This window comes from Canis aureus, chromosome 1 (assembly GCF_053574225.1).
Source record: "Canis aureus isolate CA01 chromosome 1, VMU_Caureus_v.1.0, whole genome shotgun sequence".
In the NCBI taxonomy this organism is placed as follows: Eukaryota; Metazoa; Chordata; class Mammalia; order Carnivora; family Canidae; genus Canis; species Canis aureus.
In genome coordinates this window covers 30,177,079-30,194,146 of record NC_135611.1, presented here as the reverse complement: position 1 = coordinate 30,194,146, position 17,068 = coordinate 30,177,079, and positions in this window count along the sequence as shown.

Sequence of the window (17,068 nt, the reverse complement as noted above, 5' to 3'; positions counted from 1 at the left end):
GATATATGATGTTGAACTGCAAAAGCAGGCTGTGTGTGGCTCCCACGGTATAGCATATGGAGGACACCTCAATTAGTACAAACTTGAAGAATAACAGCACCCAAGCATAACTGACATAAGAGAAAGAACACACTGAAAGGTGCTAGCAGCTTACTACTCTAAATAGCAATAAATTAGTTTAGAAATGATACCTTCCACAATGGGGAAGGTTGTATAGCTATAGACTAAATCTTTTTTTCTTTTTTTAAAGATTTTATTTATTTATTCATGATAGACACAGAGAGAGAGGCAGAGAGACAGGCAGAGGAAGAAGCAGGGTCCATGCCAGGAGCCCGACATGGGGCTCGATCCAGGGTCTCCAGGACCACACCCTGGGCCAAAGGCAGGGGCTAAACCACTGCGCCACCCAGGGAACCCCTAGACTAAATCTTTGATTAAAAATGGTGCTCACAGGGTGCCAGGGTGGCGCAGTGGTTTAATGTCTGCCTTTGGCCCAGGGCATGATCCTGGAGTCCCAGGATCAAGTCCCACATCGGGCTCCCTGTATGGAGCCTGCTTCTTCCTCTGCCTATGTCTCTGTCTCTCTCTCTCTGTGTCTCTCATGAATAAAAAAAGAAAAAATGGTGTTCACTTCTCTTGAGTATCTTAGAATTTCTGAATGCCCCGTCTTAGAATCTCTTGTTATTACCAGCCTTAGGCTTTCACTGTTGACAGCAGATTGTCACAAGTCTAGCCACCTCCTTCCCTGGAAGTTGCTTATGGTCTTCTATGCCAGACCCTTTCCCTCAGTCTCTGACTGGAGACAGTGACCCCTTCCTTTCTGAGATAAAATAGTGAGAAATAATACAAATACACTAATCATGGTAAACAAATCATACAATGAAACAAAGGAAATGAATTGATTTTGTACCAGAAAAAAGCACAAGTGGCAAGTAAACATGTGAGAAAATATTCACCTCCTCGAAGATTGAATGAACTCAATTTTTTCCCCTTAAACCAGAAATCTTTCTTAGTGATATAAGGAGTGATGCTAATAAGGATGCACAGAAAAGACACTTTTATATGTTGCTTCTAGGAGTATAAATTTGTTCATTCAATATTCCTGAAAATATTTTTGGAAATATTTATCAAGTACATCTAGAGCATTCAGACAGTTTGGCAAGTGACTTTACATCTAGGTATCTACTTATAGTCAGAAGTGCAGGAAAAGACTTATGTATTAAAATGTCAACTGCCACATTTGTTGGTTAAAAACAATCTAAAGATTTCCTCTGAAGAATGAGTATACATGATGGTTCATTTATGGAATAAGAATATCCAATCTTTAAAAACAATATTTATGAAGAATCATTAATGAAAAAATGCTAAAATATAATATTAAGCCAAAATAAGGTAGAATTCAAAGTTGAGTACTCAGTACATCTTAGCTATATAAATTTTTTAGCATTTCACAGCTAAGATGTAAATTTTTAAAATATTTCATGTAAAAAGAATTGGTAAGAATAGTTAAAAGTCTTCATAGTGGTTCTCTACAGGAGGCAAGATTATGCTTATTATTTTTGTTTCTTTATGCTTCTCTGTACACTTTAGGCTTTCTATATAAGAATGTATTGAAATAACATCAAAAGACATTTTTAAAAATGATTGATGGTTACTGAAAGAAGCTAGACACGAGAGAATACATATAGTTCAATTCCATTTATGTAAAGTACAAACACAGACAAAGCCCATCTCTGGTGTCAGATGTCGGGACAGTGGTTCTTCTTGGGCTAGAGAAAGAAAAGATTGAGACCCAGAGACTTCAGGGAGCAGTTTGGCATAGGAGACAATGAATAACTGCTAGGGAACAGAGGTGGCTAGGCTTTATAGTGACAATCTATAGCAGACTTTAAAAAAAAATTATTTATTTGAGAAAAAGAGAGAAAGAATGAGTGGGTGGACAACCAGACTCCTCACTGAGCAGGGAGCCCAATGTGGGGCTCCATACCAAGACCCCAAGATCATGACCTGAGCCAAAGTTAGATGCTTTACTGACTGAGCCACCCATGCACCCCATCTATAGCTGACATTTTAAAACTAAGGCTGGTAATAACAAGAGATTGTAAGATTGATCATTTAGAAATTCCAAGATACCTAAAATATCTGGAAGATAAGTCAATCCGGGAAGTGAATACAGTTTTAAATCAAAGATTTAATCTATAGTGATATAACCTACATTTTGGAAGCTACCATATTTAAGCTAATTTCTAAACCATTTTTTTTTCTTTCTCTTTCAGGCAGGTAGCATGAGGGGAATTCTAGGGTACTGTAATGTTCTTTTTCTTCTGGGTCTTGGTTACTTAGTATATTCAGTTTTTGAAATGAATAATGTTCTCTTCTGTATGCTTTTCTGTGTGTATAATTCATTGAAAGTTTTTTTTTTTTAAGTATTATAGCTTTCTTCCAGAAAGAGGCAAATTGGATATTTTAAAGATCCTAGAAATCTTCATAAAACTATGGCCAAACATAATATTGTCCAATTAATCTATTTTCTCAATAGAGATCTTAATTCATCCCACTACAGCAAGCAACCAAGTAAAACATGAACAGTTCAGACTGTCTGGAGGTCTCCATCCTTGGATTTCCCAGGAGATTTATGTTGGGATCTTTACTCCAATAAAGAGAGCCAGAAGCAAAGTAGCAAGCACAAAGCAGTTTATCAAAGCAAACCTATCCTCTTAAGGTGGAAGAGCAGGTAGGTTCAGAGGTAGAACCAGCCTCTGGTTGTTTTGGGATTGGATGTTATTGGGTCTCTGAGTTGGGAGGAGCTGGGAGGAACAGTGGAGTAGTCTCTACTGGAGGCTGCTTCCAAACATTTGGGAAACTCCTCCCACAGATTGGGAAGGAGTTTGTATTGACTCTATAATATTTGTACTGGAATCATTATGGCAACCTTTCTCAATGAGGGAAGGGAGGGCTGTACTGCAATGCAAATGCATTTTAATGAGTCTAAGGGTTACTCTGGGGAAGAGGTGAATAAAGAGAATGCATATTCTGCTCCTGTGACTCCTTGATCTGCCAGGTCCAAGGTCTTGGAAGCCACAAGGTCAGGACATTGTGCTCCAGAGCTTTTAATGTGTAGCACATTTATCTAGGTCCTTGCCTCTAGCTCATGTCTCCATCATTCCCCTCTGAGCACGTGAGATTCTGCCTGTGGTGGTCCTTCTACTGCTAATATCCACTTCTTACCTAACAAGACCTTAATACTAACTAGTTCTCCAGATTCTCACAGATAGTACTAAATACGACCCCCTCCCCAAACACTGAAAGGCTGTCAAGAAAATGTTTAAGAGGCATACACACACAGAAGAGTAGGCTATGAATTTGACTCATCAATGTGCGTCTACTGGTGGGAAAATTCATCATTCTTTCCTTCCTGGCCAGTAGATAACGATGCCTTTTAGAACTCTTTCTTGCAAGTGGGTAGAATACTGAAGAAGAGCCAAACAGAAAAGGAAGACAAAAATGATAAACCTGAGTGAGGTTTATTTAGTTAAGACCAGACCTGAAGGTTAGTTGGAAAAGACTCAAAAACTGCCTTGTAAAGCACATGTGCAAGCACCTCTCAAGAGCTAGTTAGTGGAGGGGGTGGTATGGAAAGTAAACTACAACTTCGGGCATTTTTAATAAGAAATCGTTAAAATTAGTAAGAAATGTGGCAAGTGGGAAATGTAGTAAGAAGAATGTGCATCAGAAGGAAGAAGGGAAAATAAAAACTTGAACTGTTTAGTTTCAGAATAAAAATTCGTTTCCTCCCTTCCTTCACTTATTTGTTTTTAATATCAAGACACTCATCATCCTCCTGAAAAGTCCCCAAGATACAAATCTTTGCTTCCTCAATCTTGAAACAATGACTCATCTCTTTAGTATGACTCACCACTTTCCTCCTCCTGTGTCCAAAGCCCCTTTGATGAAAAGCAGACAAGATTATTTGACAACTTTTAAAGACATGCTTTCTGCAAGATTAGAGCTAAAGGGGTTTTTCTGGGAAGAGAGACTAGTCAGAAACATGCAAGAGTGCAAAGCGTCCTAGACACATGATCAAGAGCCCAGCCTTCAGGGTGAGTCAACCAGATCACCTGGCTTGGGACTTTCGGAAAGTCAGTTGGTCTGCACTTCTGTTTCCATGTCTATAGAATGAGAACAAACAGTATTGGTACTACCTACAGCTGGTAGTTGGGAGAATTCAGTAATAAAATGGCTGTTTATTTTTAAAGATTTTTATTTATTCATGAGAGACAGAGAGAGAGAGAGAGGCAGAGACACAGGTAGAGGGAGAAGCAGGCTCCCTACAGGGAGCCAGACCTGAGACTTGATCCCGGGACTCCAGGATCACGCCCTGGGTCAAAGGCAGGTGCCAAACCGCTGAGCCACCTGGGGATCCCCTAAAATGGCTGTTTAAAAGTACTTCCTAAACTTTAAGATAAACAAGTTCCTGTTACTATTGTTGTCAGTCAGTTTTGTGAGATGACCCTATGCTCAGGCCAACTGCAACGTGAAAAATTAAAAGGATTCTTAGATACAGTACTAGACCAGGGCCCCAAGCTAGACCTCCCCCCTTTAGGACTTGTGTTTGTTTTTTGTTTTTTTTTAAGATTTTATTTATTTATTCATGAGAGACACAGAGAGAGAGGCAAGCTCCCCCTGGGGAGCCAGATGTGGGACTTGATCTGGGGATCTGGGGACCCGGATCACACCCTGAGCCAAAGGCAGACCCTCAACCACCCAGCCACTCAGGGATCCCTCCCCCTTAGAATCAGAATGTGTCTCTGAACTGCCTCATGGGTAAAAATCAGAAGCCATCCAGTGGCTTCTTTCACCACGTGCGTGGAAATGTTAAAACAATGAAATAACCGTCCCGAGTAGCCCACGGGGCTGTCCTCGTCCCTGCCTCGTTTCCCAAGGCCCAGTCTTTGGACCTCCTGAGATGCCCTGGTATCCTTCCCACCAAACTCTATTTTTGGACTAAAACAATGGATGATGTCAAAGCTTCATGGTGTTGCAGAGGAACCCAGGCAGGCAGCGCAGCGGACGCGCTGATCCAGGAGGATCTGAGCGGGAAGACAGCTGACAGGGTGAGCGAGGAGGGACTGGGCAGCGGGTGGCAGCCTGTTGCAGGATCCCAGCAGAAGGCTCTGAGACCAACATGGTGACCCCACCTATGCAGAGAAGATGCCAGGATTGAATGACATCACTGTTTAGTCCTGTGGATATTAATGGGAGCCACATATGTGATTTTAAGCTTTCCAACATTAAGTAAGTATGAAAAGGTACGAACAGGTGTAATTAATTTTGATAACATTTTATGTAACTCAATACATTCAAAATATGATCTTCAACATGTAATCAATACTTTAAAAATATTAATGATATGTTTTATTTTTTTCTTTTGTACTGAGTCTTCCACATCCAGAGTGGATTTCCTCCTCCAGCACCTCTCTGTTTGGATGAGCCACATTAAAAGTGCTTGGTAGCCACATGCAGCTATTGGCAAGTCTAGACTTCTAAGACATCTTTTGAGGTTTTAATCTTTATTTCGTTTCATTGCTTCAAAACTGGACTGGGTTTACAGATTTTTTTAAATCCAAATCTTCATCTTTTAAAAATAGATCATATATCCAGTCCACTTTTTTTTTCCAGACTCTTCCACCTAGAATAGTCTGTTGACAGTAATCTGGGCTAAAGCAATGTGAGTTTTCTATCGAGTATTGTAGCTAAAAACTACAATTATGGTTAAGCAAACTCCCCAGCTCCTCATCACTGCTGACTAATTAACACACACATTTTAAACCACAGAGTTGAGAAAACAAATCCTTTCAAGTGATGATCAAGTAATGATTAGAATTTAACACCTTCTAAAAAGGAAACTCATCGCTACTAGCTGTTTAAACTTCCATGCTCTGATTTAAAACCTCCCCAATTTTTTCCACAGAGAAAATGAGAACCATTTTTACCATCAAAAGATTGTTATTTATGTATTCTCATTCCTTTTCCTGAAAGAAATATGAAAATAAATTTAATACTATCATCATTACAATACCCATTTTATAATGAAACTACTGAGTTGCTGAAATTTTGAGGCACTGGTAAGAGATACATTCGAAATCTGCTTCCCATGAGTTTGAGTACCACCACCAAGGGCCTAAGGACTGGGCACTTTGTCTTCATCCTCACTCAGTCAGAAATGGGGCCCATTCATCTCCTGAATGTCACATCTGAGTTCCAGTTTTCCTGTGCCTAGAATGTGTGCAAAAACTGTGCCAGATATTAACTGCCTTCTTCCTGAGTGGATTTTGCTAATTTGCCTTTTCCTGGATGTTTTGCTTCCCAGAGGTAGTTAGAGCCAAGTTTAACTACCTGACTGCATAGTTAGGGCTCTTCTTACTCTCCCAGGCCTGCTTCTGGGAATATGGTTTTGTGCCAGACCCTACTTCTTTCTTTAGCCCACTCAGAGACAAGTACCCTCAAATGCCAATAGGACGCACGACCCAGTTCTGCCCATATTAAGCCGACAACTGAATGGGTGGGGAAAACCTATGTCCCAGTGGATGGCATTATCCTGAGAGAGTGTTAGGTCTATCTTATCTCAGTATCTATCTTGTCAAAAAATGGGCATCTTTTCCCTTTTGCAGAACAAATAGAGTAGTTGAAATTGTTAATTTGATGTATTAAGTTGTTTGGGCCATAGTGGTCAGATAATTGGTTAAACATTATTCTGGATGTTTCTGGGAGAGTGTTTTGGGATAAGATTTCCATTTAAACTGATGAATTTGAGTAATGAATATTACCCTGTGTAATGTAGGTGGGCCTAGAATGAGGAGTAGACTCTACTCTACCCAAAGCTCATGAATGCTATGCAGCAGAGGAGGTCCACTATGGATGTTGCAAGAGACAATCATAAGATTCACTCATACTTTCCTGAGCTTGGTCAGAAAGGCTAGCAGTATACTCTATGAATTGCAAACTAAGCTTGGGAAACACTGAGTATGATTGTATAAATCAGGATTCTCCAGTAAAACAAAACCAGTAAGACATGTGTGTGCCTATGTGCATGTGTGTATACATAATATATCTATATCTAATATATTCATATACATATTATGTATATATGGGGGAAAGGGAGATTTATTTTAAGAAATTGGCTCACATGACTATAGAGGCTGGCAAGTCTAAACTCTGCAGGGTGGACTGGCAGCCTGGAGTCCTGAAGAAGAACTGATGTTGCAGTAAGTCCAAAGGCCATCTGCTAACAGAATTCCTTCTTGCATTGTTCTATGACGACTTGCCACTAATTGAATGAGGCTCTTACTAATGGCCCCGCCCTGCTGCTTATCATGGGTCCCTCCCCTGCCATACTTCCCTTTCAGGGCGATTTTCTCCTGGAGCACCTCACATCAGTGTCTATGTTTCCTAGTCCCAATTTCAGGCAGGGCTCAAGATCATCAAAAGGTTCCAAGTCCTACGTAAATCAGAGATGGAGCTCAGCACCCATTTAAGGTTCCTCAACATTTCATGACAGCCAGCAAGCCCCCTATATGGCGTGACCATCCTCAGCTTGTCTGTTTCATACACTCTGAGGAACTGTAGCATGTGGCTTCATCTACCACTACCAGCCAGTGTCTCAGCTTCTGCCCCATTACAAAGCCAAAGCTAACATCAGGAATGTCGGGATGGAGTGGGCTAGTGCACAGAGTGTACTGGAACTGGGGGCCAGGAAAAAGAGGAGGAAAATTGTTGATGTTGGGAAAAGAGAAAGGTGGGCCGTGATGTCTCATACACTGTCTCTGGGCCAAGTGCCATGCTACCTTGTCACACACATTCACTGGATTCCCATATTTGCCCTGTTGAGGTATGACTATTATCCACATTTCACCAATGAGGGAAGTGAGGCACACAGAGGTATAGTAACTTACCCAAGGTCCTAGAGCTATTAGATGGGATTGGGATTTGTACCCAGGCAGTCTGGTTTCCTACCCCTGTATTCTCCCACCAAGAGACTGAATATATGAGCATGATCAGAAAAGGATGTCCTCTTTTTCTGGGACTCTACCAGGGACACACTGAACGATTTTGCCTCCTAGAACTCCATGATTTTCCTGTGTTTCCATCATAACAATTCTTCTTCTTTTGATGTGATTTTTTAAAAAAAATATGCTGGTGTCTCCAATTAGGTCATGATTAAATTGTTCCTCCATCTTTTGGCTTAAGAGATAGATCTTAATTTTAATAAGCAAGCCCCTTCATAGATGCAGAAAACAGATTAATAGTTGCAGGGGGTGTGGGGGAGGCAGAGGGAGTTAAATGGGTGAAGGGGTTCAAAAAGTACAAACTTCCAACGATAAATGTCATAGGGATGTAACATACAGCATGGTGACAATAGTTAATATTGTATATGGAAGTTGCTGAAAGAATAACTCTTAAAAGTTCTTATAAGAAAGAAATGTAACTAGGAATGGTGACAGATCATCGCTAGATTTATTGTGGTGATTATTTCACAATATATACAAATATGGAATCATTGTTGTATACCTGAAACTAATAAAATGTGTATCACTTACATCGCAATGAAAAAAAAAAAAAAGCAAACACTTGTTATGATCTTCTACCAACCTGGTAATGTACTTAAACCTGCCATGAATAAGGAATGGGGTGTGGTGGAGGTACAGAGTTTGTGGGTCTGCACACACTGGAGCTATAAAAACAAAGACAGGAGAAACGCAAGCTGATGATGCTTACAGATTTAGTATTTGGAATCGCTGAAATCAAAGCACTTTTTGTCAAAGATATAGTCATTTTCCATTAGTCTATAAGAAAATAACACTTGTTGGGAGGGATGAATTTATTGTCCTCTTTAAGGTTCTTCTGCCAAACTAAGAATCAAATTGATATGAGACAGGTTAACAGGAGAAAATCAAATTTAATTTCATACATATGAGGGATCTACACGGACATGGAAATTCTAAAGACCTGAGAGTCTCAGTGGGTTAAGCCTCTGACTCAATTTCGGCTCAGTTTGTGATCTCAGGGTTGTGAGATTGAGCACCCCCCACCTGCCTGCCCTGTTGTGCTCCTCATGGAGCATGGAGTCTGCTTAGATTCTCTTTCTCCTCCCTCTTCACTGCCTCCCTTCACGCACACTCACACGCACACACATGCACTCTCTCAAAAAAAAAAAAAAAAAAAAAATCCAAAGACCGTCAGGCAAAATGAAGTATGTATGTCATTCTGAAGTAAGGAAAAGGGGGTAAAGATCTGGAACTTCTAAGGGAAGGAAGTCAATTCACAGGAAAATGAAAACGGGATAAATGGTAAATAAATGTTTCCTGGACCTTTCAGAAGCAATTGGATATGGAGGACTTTAATCAAACAGGCCTTTCAAGGTTCCTCCCTATTTGCCACACCTAGTCCATGTTATGACATAATTATCTATGGAGATAGCTTGAGCAGAACTTCTGTCTAAATTCTTGTAGGCAGTTGTGTGGAGGTAAAGAGATTTTTCTGATTCTGCCAAGTTTTGATTGCTTTTTAACTCAAAATGGTCTTCATGCCAAAGTGGCACATTTTGGGGCATCTTGCCCTTGGCTCCCACATACTATTAAAATTTTCTATTTTATTTTCTCCACCATTAGTTGGTGGTTGCTGGATCCCAAGGTGGTAGTAGAAACTGGTTTCAAGATTTAGTTCAAAGGTCCCCTCCACTTTTAAAGAATTTCCCAGTTATTCTCCACCTCATTAAACAGAACTAACATCCCTTCTGTGTTCTTACAACAACACAAGCTTCTATTACAAGACAAAGCTGTTTTTCCTTTTTTAAGATTTTATTTTTGTTTATTTAGAGAGAGCAAGTGAGTGGGGGAGGGGAGAAGGACAGAGGGAGAGGAAGTGAATCTTTTTTTTTTTTTTAAGACTTTATTTATTCATGAGAGACACAGTGAGAGAGAGGCAGAGACACAGGCAGAGGGAGAAGCAGGCTCCATGCAGGGAGACCGATGTGTGACTTGATCCAGGTCTCCAGAGTCAGGCCCTGGGCTGAAGGCGGCGCTAAACCGCTGAGCCACCCGGGCTGCCAGAGAGGAAGTGAATCTTAAGCAGACTCTATGCTCAGTGCACAGAGCCAGACGCCAGGCTTGATCTCAGGACTCTGAGATCATGACCTGAGCTATAACCAAGAAGCAAATGCTTTAACTGACTGAGCCACCTAGGTATCCCATGTAATGGCACTTCTTGTTTACAATCCTCTGTCTCATAGAATAAGTTCTGTCTGAGAATTAATTATGACTTATTCTTTAAATCACTGTGGCAGGGAGTATCTAGAATATAATAATACACAGCTAATTTTTATCTACTTAATTTGTCAGGCATGGGGCTAAGCGCTGTTCACAATTATCTTATTTAACCTTCACAATGATTCCATTTGGAAAACATTATTCTACCTTCACTTCAGGTAATAAAGCTAAGGCACAGAGATGTTAAGTAACATGCCCATGGTCCCATGGCTAATTAATGGTGATGGATGCATTGAACCAGTTAGCCCATCTTCAGAGGCTTCATGTTTGATCATTGCACTATGCAGTTTCTCTTCAAAATATTTAATGATGGACTGACTCAAGAAAAGACAAGTCTTGCTCATTCCTAAGGAGCAACTAGGATTCTGTAACAAGATTAACGATTTTCTACATGATAAATTTCCATGTAGATAAAGTTGTTCTCTACATAATTCGAAGTGTCTTAGTCTGTTCTGTCTGCTAGAACAGAATACCACAGACTGAGGGGCTTGACAACAAAAGAAATTTATTTTTCACAGTTTGGGAGGCTGGGAAATGCAAGTTCAAGGCACCAGCAGATTTGCTGGCGAAAGCCATCTTGCTGGTCCATAGATAGCCATTGTCTTGCTGTGTCCTCACGTGGTAGAAGAGGCAAGGGAGCTCTTTGGGGTCTCTTGTATAAGGACACTGATTCTACTCAAGAGGGCCCCACCCTTATGAGCTAATCACCTCGCAAAGGCTCCACCTCCAAATACCATCAAAATAGATTAGGATTTAACAGATGAGTGTGTGTATGGGGTAGGTTAAATTATATTCTTGGATCTTATCAGGGCTCTCAATCAGGTTTCCTTGTGTAGAGGGATGCTTCCTAATACCAAGCAATTATCTGTCAAAAGCAGTGCATGACAATTCAACTAATTGATTCCATTTTGGGGCTGTGGTTTTAACTGTCAAATATACACTTTTTATAAATTGCAATATCACAGGGCGATGCAGTCATTCAGGTTATAGCAAGTAATAAGAAATTATCCTTCCATTGGTTTGATTTCTAGTCCAAAAAAATCATATTATAAATTCTTCATTTATACAAACTCTCAATTCTCTTTTTAGAGGTCTGGATGATAGCACTTTCTTTGATCAAACTATTGATTATGATAGCTTGGCAAGGTATCATTCAAGGTTTATTAAATTAAAAGATGATATAAGGCAGAGGTTCCAAGATGGAATTGCTTATGTTAGGCCAAGTCACCAAACTGGGGCTTTATACCTAACCTAATTGCAGTTTCAAGCTCTCCCAGAAATGTAATTTTACGAATGAGTCAAGAAATTTCTGGTCAGTACCAATGAGATAATCTGTCACAGCCCCCCTCCACCACCCACAATCCACCAAGGAGAAAGAGATAATCCGTCTAAAAGACCCCCTGCCTTTCCATTAGGGGAATTTGACCTTGCCTAAAACAATTGTTCTTCTTATTTTGCTAATAACTTCCTGTCCACCCTCCTTCCTATAAAAATCTTCCATTTTGTACAATTTCTTGGAGCTCCTTGCTGCTTGCTAGATGTGATGCTGCCCAATTCATGAAGCACTTAGTAGAGCCAATTAGATCTTCAAATTTACTGAGTCGAATGTGAGGTAATTAAAACAGTGGGCCTGTGGTTCAACTGGGGAACAGAGGGCTGTAGAGAAAATGTATATGTTTCTGTACTTAATTTTCTAAGCAAATTTTATTGACCTTTGAGGTCTGAGCTAAAACAAGTCTGGAAGTGAATTTATGAATGCTTACTTAATGAGTATTCCAAAGAGATTTACCTCCCCAGAGCTTTATTGTTTCTTTCTTTTCTTTCTTTTTTCCTTTCTTTTCTTTTTTCTTCTTTCTTTCTTTTCTTTCTTTCCTTTCTTTCTTTCATGTTAAAGAGCAACAAACCCTTCCAGGACCACGGAGATATCTCCTGGGAAGTAAAGCTGGAGACTCCACCTTTATCTTTCCCATGGAGGAATTTATTTATATCCCAAAGGGTGAGAACCCAAGATCCTTTTCATTTGTGTTCTAAGAGAGACTGGGACAAAATGGGAAGCAGAAGATTTCTCTTTGGGTCGCCTGGATGGCTCAGTAAGTTAAGCATCTGACTTAATTTCAGCTCAGGTCATTATCTCAGGGTCCTGATCACGGGGTCTGGAGATCCAGTCTAAGGCCAGTGGCAGGCTCTGTGCTCAGCAGGGAGTCTGTTAGAGATTCTCTTCTTTTCCTTGAAAAATCTTCTACTTCTCCCCATCCCTGCTCATGCACTGCTGCTCTCTCCCTCTCTGTCAAATGAATAAAGATTCCCCTTCTTTATGCCTCAGAAGGGGAGTGATGTGCAGATTCATTCTGCAGGGAAAACTTCCTTCCCAGCAGTAGTCACTGTTAGAACATCTGGTTCTCATCACATTGCTCCAGGGGGGGAAGTATTAAGACAAAGGAGAGATGGGATGACTATTTGCTGTATGTAAATAATAATCTGCTCTGCTATAGAAACCCTGTATTGGCATACAGGATAATACTAATAAATACAGATATTAAAACCTTAAAAAGGAATATATGCTCTGCCTAGAACCAATACAGATAAAATTCTCTGTTGACCAAACAAAACAGGTTTTCAGGATAAATTCAGTCCACATGCTGCTGGTTTGCAGTAACTAGTATCAGGTGTGCCCTGTGTTTGGGACTATGAAAATAAATAAAGGGAACCTCATTTAACATGGAGTCACAAAGCCCTGAAGGAAGAGCTCTTAGCAACCTGAATAACCAGTAGGAAAGAAAAAGATAAGAATTATTTTGATGGGACGCCTGTGTGGCTCAATGGTTGAGCATCTGCCTTTGGCTCGGGGTGTGATCCCAGAGTCCCAGGATCGAGTCCCACATTGGGCTTCCTGTGTGGAGCCTGCTTCTCCCTCTGCCTGTGTCTCTGCCTCTCTCTCTGTATCTCTCATGAATAAATAAAATCTTAAAAAAAAAGAATTATTTTGATAAAGAAAGACATTTTTCACATAGCTATTTTATGTCCTGCTTTTAAGAAAAAGAAGGAAGATCCCTCCCTGCTTAGCAACAATGCACTGACCACCGCTTGCAGCCCATGAGAAACTGTGACAAATCTGAACTCTTGTTCTTCTCCGGTGAACTTTTGTTCAAAACCCTTGCAATTTCCTTCTAAATCCTAACAAAAGCTGCCCTTCCCTTTGTCTCTTTGGACTTTGCCTATGGTTCACCAGAACTTGTAATTGCAATTCCTTTGCGTTTCCCAAATAAACCCATCCTGCTAATAAAATAACTGGCTGTTTTATTTTTGAAGGTTGTAGGAAAATATGCTGTTATATCATCATTTGAAAGGTACTCAAATGATCCCTTGTCCCAAAGCAAATATTTTGCTCTCTGCATACTTGTCACTCAAGACTTCCAATGTCTGTGTTGCAAATCCATTGTTTTGCTAGTTAGGAACTGTCATTATACAAAAATACTCAAGGGTGCTAACCCTAAAAATACTTATCAAATGCTGGTATCTATAAATTAAGCTGTTTATCCATTTTTACCCAAAGCCAGCTAAGGGCATCTGGCTGCAGATTATCATTTTACTAAATGTTGGTCAAAGATCAAGATAGAGAGAAGCCTTGAGCTGAAGCCTTAAGAACCAAGGCAGTTCTAGGTAATTCTCAGCTTGGGAGGTTTCTTGGTATGGCAGCAAGAAGGCAGACCCTGGGCACTGGTGTGGTGAGGGAAAGCACTTGGAGAGGAAGAAGCAATGAAAGAGGAAGTGGGAGGAGGCCCTGGGGACAAACTGCATGCTTCTTTACATAGCTTCGGTTTTTAATTTTTTTTTTTTAATTTTTCCCCAGCAGCAGTTATGCAGCTCAGTGTTTTGTATGATATAGAGAAATGTTATCTAAACAGAATATGGCTGGGGTGCTTGTGTGGCTCAGTCGTGAAGCGTCTGCCTTTGGCTCAGGTCAGGATCCCAGGCTCCTGAGATTGGACAGAGACACTCAGATTACCTTTAGTGACAAAGGATTTGAGTGAAGATGTGCAGGAAAGTCAGAGAAGGAAACAGTTACTCATGAGCCAATTTTCAGGAGCCATAGTGAGGGAGCAGCGTTCAGGGCACACAGCTGTGCTAGTGAGCCTCTGGCTGCTGCTGCTGCTGCTGCTGCCCTCAGACTGAGGCCTCTTGGTATCCCCTCACTGAAGGATCTTCTTTGCTTAGTTTTCTCAAGTTCCACTTTCTGTCTTTGAGTTTGTTGCTTTTTTTTTTTTTTTTTTTTTACTTTCCCGCTCAACCCCAAACATTCTCCCTCACATTGTGGTGCAGATTCCAGCTCTCTGAAAGAGATTTAGGTTGGTCTGAGAGGGACTGAGAAAGAATTTCAGGTCAGTGAGCAGAAAACCAAACTGGCGGTAGCTTAAATCAATAAGGTTTTATTTTTTCTCCTATAACAAGAGTCAGATGTAGGTGATTGCAAACATTGCAAGCATTCAACTGCTCAATGCTTCCATCGACTTCTCAGCTTTCTATCTTTCTAGTCTTCCATTTTTAGTCATTGACTTCTTATCCTCCATCATGTTGCCTCATGGTTGCAAGGTGACTGCTGTATAGTGTGTCTTCATTCAAGGCAGAAAATTGGGGGAGGGTCAAGTCTAGCAAGTTCTCCTGTTGGATCTATCACATGCTCTCACATACACAGACTTCTGCTTATGTCTTATTGACCAGAACTATGTCAGATGACAACACTTGGCTGCTGTGAAGGTTCAGAAAGTGAGTATTGAGCTTTGATAGCCTCGATGGTGGGAAGGCAGCAAGACAGAAGGATACTGAGAAAAGTTATTAGCAGCCAGCTTAGTCAACAATGTCTGCCACAGTTAACATCTTGTGTGTGGCATCTATCTTAGGCAATGCTCTAAGACAAGCCATCTACCAAAAGACTTTGCAGTCTACAGATAACTATCTTTGAGTCACAGTTTGATCCAATATAAGCAGATGTCAGCACAACAGCTTTCCTTGGAAGGGGGCTGTGTGCTGAGTAAGAACTAAAAGTACTTTAGTACCAGTATGAAAAACAAACGTCTAAATTCTCATCAGTGACCCAATTATAGCTTAATCAACCATAAATTTAACTGTGTCTGCCACACTTGCACATCTATTCACAAGCTTGCTTTGTTCATTCATTTATTTATTCAAAAGATATTAGTGCAATGAAAGGTGCTTGTCTAGGTACAGGAGAGATATGGCAGTGAAGAAAATAAGGAGAGAAATAGAATTTATGCTCCAATAGCTTCATTGTTCTCTTTGGTAACGATTATCACAATTTTAGATATATATTTTAGTTATATATTTGTGGATATATATATGTATATGCATATCGTATATATATATGTATCTACATAGAGATGGTAATAAGTGCTATGGTGAAAACATAAGAGGCAGTGTAGAGACATGAGTAAAGTGTGAGAGGGTAGGGGAGTGTTAGTTATAATTTATAGAATAATTAGAATTCAGAACTAAATGCTTTAGCTGCAGACTTTTCAATCTGTTGCCTTTAAAGGAAAATGGACATTTCTGTTCTAGAGAAAAAAGGAAGGAAATACAGGGTGCCAAGAGCCAAAAGTGCATAGTTTGTACTACACAGTCTCTGTTCTCATTAGAACATTGTCGAATATTTTAAATTATTTTGCTTGGCTTATTAATTTCCTGTGTTGAATATGGCCTACAAAATGAAGCCTTAGCTCCCAAGTGACACTTCAGTTTATATGTGGCTTTGGAATTATCCACCCCTTGCTCTACATTGGTTTTTTGGTTTTAAAAACTCACCAAAGGATATAGGGGGACCAACATACACTTGGATATTCTCCAGCCCTTAGGCACAAGATTTTTACCAAGTCAACAGCCACTGCTCATTTGCCTTCTGTGTGGCTAAGATATATATATTGAAGTTTAAAATATATTTTATTGATCATTCTCCTACCTCTTTTACTATCTTGTGAGCCCTAATCCCTCAGTTTTGTCCAGACTAATCTCCTCTTATCTTTCAGGCAATATCACAACTGTAACTGCTCCAAGAAAGAATTTCCTTAAAACTTAGATTAAACTGGGACACTTGGGTGGCTCAGTGGTTGAATGTCTGCCTTCTGCTCAGGGTGTGATCCTGGGGTCTCTTGGGAAGCCTGCTTCTCCTTCTGCCAATGTCTCTGCCTTTTTCTGTGTGTCTCTCATGAATAAATAAAATCCTTTAAAAAAAAAAACTTAGACTAAATGAAATTTCTGTTTATTCCCCTATAAATCGATTGTTCTCCTTGATAAGGATTTACCACAAGTCCAGTATTTATTTATGTAATAGTTTGACGCTTGTTTAATCCCTCATAGACTATAAGCACCATGAAGGCAGGGGCCATATCTCTCTCATTCAGGTCTGAATGTTACTCAGTGTGTAACAGGGTTATATATACATAGCAGAACTCAATAATAGTGAATTAATAAATATCCTTAGTCTCCAAGTGACTAGCAAGGTGCCTCAGAAAGAAATGTCATGGATGCTGATTGGGAAGTTCTGCCCATACCCCCTTTAAGAACAGAAGATTTAGACCCATCTCTCCCTTGCTGTTGGGAGTACTGCTGATAAAAACCCTTAACTATCACCATTCTTTGGATAATGCCTCAGTTTAAAAAATGGACAAGCCCCTTCCAGGGGCTGTTTGTATCCAAAAGACCAATCAATGTTGGGAGTGGAAGGGTCAGCC